We start from the raw sequence: 4,215 nt of genomic DNA, 5'->3' as shown, positions 1-4,215 counted from the left end.
TTATATAGTACATATTTTGCAAACTATTGTTAATATTATTAAAATAAAGTTTTGAATTAATAATTATACATAAAAACATAAAACTCAAATTTCTATAAATGATCAGTGTGGATCATCATGTTATAACTTATTTGTCGATGTTAAGATGATTGAAAGTAATCTGAATCTATGAAGATGACAATAAAAGTTTATACATATACACTCATGTATAGATCTTCCTTTTTAGAAGATACAAAACTCACATTCGTAAACAACCCATCAAAACAGACGATTCAATTCAATCCTACTAATAAATAATTAAAACAAATGTTGGTTCAGAAAAAAATGACTTGTCACATATATATAAATGTAAGTTTTTTTAAAAACTTCCAAGTCATGAATTTATTACATATAAATGTAAGTTATTGTCTTTTAAGCATCTGTAACTCTTGCCTCGTACCAATTGATTCAGTCAGTACATGTATATTGTTGTTGAACTTTAATATTCCCTCTCATCACCAAAATAATTTTTCGTAGTTGTATTCCCCACCAGTTGTAGCTTCTACCATTACCATATTCCATATGCCACAGACATTTTTATATGTAAACAAATGCTAGAAAATTGCATAAATAATTAACAAACTAAAAATAAGTTAATTGTGAAAAAAATAATTTTAGTTCAATAAAAACTTTTTATATGTTCTATTGTTCAAGTCTCAGAAATCATTTATCAATAACTTTGCATTCATTATAATGTTTCTTCCATAATCAACTTTTACAAAGTAAAATCTTTAATCGCAAGGTAACAATCAACTCAAAAGGTCAATACCAAATCATTATAATCCTGAAAATGAAAACACCTCTGTGATTTGGATTTTTGTATGATCTCTAAACCTCTTTTGAATTATTTATATTTTAATCTTTAGATGTATATTTGTACGTAGTTAATTGTAAAAAAGGGCAGCCCGCTACACACACCATCTTGCGTTCATGCAGGGCCCGAGAAAGAATCGTACCTCAAGGAGTGTGATGTATACAAACTACCTAGTGCAAAGTACAAACATTAGTGACTGCTTTTACGATTCAATTATGTGACCTATAGGTCATATCAATACAACTTTACTGTTACTCTAAAACTCCCTTTCTGGTACGTTATTAATTAATTACACATTATTTTGCTAGTTCTACTTCTGTTGTCATTTTAACTGAATATATATGAGATGATTAAGTCGATAAAGCAAACGTAATATAAGTTTAATAATATAACATAGGTTATGTATATTCTATTATGATTAACATTCACGTTTGAAATGGATACACTACAAGAAATATGACATACGACGACATTTTATAAATGTCGGCATAAGTCACATAAATGTCACAAAATCAATTATCGACATTTATTTTACACTTAATTTAAATGTCAGAAATTTCAATGTCGTTTTTTTTCCGACATTTAGATTAATGTCGGCAAATAATTTGTGACACTTAGTTATGATATTTTTAAATGTCAATAATTTGGGTTCATAACCTGTCTTTTTTGCGATATATATATAAATGCTGTTTAATTCTTTATAGTTTTTGACTAATAACATGAATATGAAGAATTGTTATGGATAAAGATTAAACTAAAGATATTTTTATATTAAAAGAAATCAATAAGTAACAACAATTTATTCACAATAACATCTATTCTTATTTCAATACTTTCAGTATATTACAAACAATTTGAATCAAATACAGAGTTACTTCACATACAATTACATAACTTTTCCCTTAAACTTCCATAACAATCTACCCAGTCATAGCTTTAGTATCGTCCTTTTGATGGAAAAGCTTTAGTGTCCATGCTTTCCCAAGTGGAGGATTCCTTTATATTAGTTGCTCATATTCTCTAAGGTATTGTTCCAAGAATTGAAACAAAAAAAGAATAGAATCATCACTAAGGTAATTTAGGAAACTACTAAGTAGCGGAAAGAACAACATGATTGTACCTCGTACACTATCTTGAAGAAGTATAGATAAGTCATGTGGTTCCTACCTTCTGCAAGAAAACATAAAAACGATTCAATATTAGAAGCTCAAGAGAAATGTATAAATTCAGCATCATTAGCTTATGGAAAAGATCATTCCATTAATAGAGATGGAGTTACATACAGCTGAAGGAAGTTTTTCACAAATGATATTCCCTTCTCAGCCAGCCGTTTAGGTGGATACACATCTTGAGCAATCTTTTTCTAACCATCATATTTCATTATTCCAAGAATGATGGATAATGCTTTCTGTAAGCTAAAGCAAAGAGAAACAATATTACAAATATTAGTCTGCAGTGTTACATTATATCTTAGTCTTAGGTCTTTTACAGTGAAACAAATAATTAGATTATAGAGTATCATTTCACTGGATCAATATAGAGTAGGTGTCGGGAATAAATAATTAAATAAACTATCTATTGATGCAAAGATTGTCCTATAATTTGATTAATTACCTTTTGCATCGACTGGTGCATCAGTATGTCGTATGTGGTAAATGAATTTCAGGTTCTGTAGTTGTAAGAACAAATTGAACACCCAAGCAATGTCAATAATCTAATCAGTACCATACAAAATTATTTCAACATGAAAAGATGCAGCAAAAGGGCTGACTTTTGATATTTGATTTGTTTAACTTCTTACCAAGAGATGTAGTACTACAATTTCCAGCTCGGTGCTTCATAATGAAGCTCTGCTGTTGCAAGTGCAACAGGTATCGTTAACATAGTGTCAAGGGGCAGTACTTAGATAGCCTCAACTAGTGTCACACGTAGCATATGAAGAAGAATGGAATGGTAGACAAATCATGAAGTGTACTTATACAACCTCAAGTAGTTATGAGAATGTCATCTATACAAAAGAATTATATTCCTTTTTTTGAGAAATGTAAAAGGATTATAATCAAGCTGCTATACTGATAAAAATAAATTCGTTTCTCTCTAGTTATGAGAAAAATGATTAGCTACGAAAGTGCAAATCCAATAAATGTTAATTAATCCTCTAAAGCATTTAATCAAACAGTTGGTAGGAATAGAATAGGATGGAACAAAAGTTTGCAACCATTTTAAAGGCAGACAACCAGAATTTCAATCGAGAATAGCACCGAATCATAGGTGAATAGAACTTACCCGAAACTTAGTAACCTTGACTAAAATATCGAGAATTATCAACAATGGTATTATTGACTAGAGAACAGATTAGATATGACAGCCGATGGTGTATGAAAGGAGGCCTAAATTTTGGTAATGTTTAGAATTCTAGAATAGTCTAACACCAACCAGGTCATCTCCCCTTTCGATTCTCTGCGTCATGCTGGAATTGGCTTATCCGCTAATCGAGCGCGACTATGAACTTCGAGATGAATTGATTGGAACGCTTGAAAGGTATATGAAGCGAGTCCAGAAGAAAAATCTCATTAGGATGCTGTAGTTTCACGACGCCTCGACAATTTCGCGAATATAAAAAGATGGCAATCGTGATTTTGTGTTTGAGGAAAGGGGAGAGATCACGAGTAGGACTTTTGGGAGAATTAAGAACATTAGATAGGCGGCCTTCTGTAATATACACGTAATTTTTTAGTTTCAATTTGTCAGAATTAATATTATAAACGTAAATAAGTTTCCTTCATTTGCTGTAAAAGTCAGACAAATATTACGACACTTTAATTAAAAGTGTCAATAATTTTGTCATTTATTATTAAATGTCACTTAATTTACGACATTTCTTAAAAAATGTCAAAAATTTAATCCTTTTCCGACATTTATTACATAAGTCATTTTTTAAATGTTGTCATAGCCCTAACTTCTTGTAGTAATATTAATAATCTTAAACAATTTTAAACAAGTTAAAACTCGCATTTGGTAGTAACCATTATTATATAGTTAGTATATTTAAATAACTTAAAAATAGAAGTATTACCAGTTGTGCAAAAAAATGATGCAAATAGCCTATAAGAAGTGTGCAAATGGTTTTGCATTGGATGCAAAGCAATAAATAGTATTCTAACTAAATGTAAAATTTTAATATTTTCTTAATTTATTCAGCTGTTGTGAACTCAAAACAATCAGTGCTTAACACTTGCAACAATAAATGACAAAAATAAAACCAATAACCTATAGAATGACACACTTAATGACAGAAAATGCCTACATAATTTAATTTTCATAAGAAAAGAAGGACGACAATATGCAACGCAAAAAGATGG

At 29.8% G+C, this 4,215-nt stretch overlaps 1 long non-coding RNA gene across 2 annotated transcripts; it reads right to left on the bottom strand.

The window, feature by feature from the left end:
- Positions 1-1,651: 1,651 nt before the first annotated feature.
- Positions 1,652-3,579, bottom strand: LOC107772466 (uncharacterized). Of its 2 annotated transcripts, XR_012705505.1 has the most exons (4): positions 3,140-3,579; positions 2,468-2,522; positions 2,137-2,268; positions 1,652-2,023 (listed from the first exon to the last, which is right to left on the bottom strand). It is a non-coding gene; the product is annotated as an uncharacterized LOC107772466 (long non-coding RNA). The 2 variants fall into 2 exon arrangements; XR_012705504.1 differs by having other exon boundaries at positions 2,468-3,579.
- Between the last annotated feature and the right edge of the window lie 636 nt (positions 3,580-4,215).

The sequence above is a fragment of the Nicotiana tabacum genome, chromosome 22 (genome assembly GCF_000715075.1).
Source record: "Nicotiana tabacum cultivar K326 chromosome 22, ASM71507v2, whole genome shotgun sequence".
Taxonomy (NCBI): Eukaryota; Viridiplantae; Streptophyta; class Magnoliopsida; order Solanales; family Solanaceae; genus Nicotiana; species Nicotiana tabacum.
The sequence above is the reverse complement of the archived record's forward strand: the minus strand, read 5'-3'. Positions and strand labels throughout refer to the sequence as shown.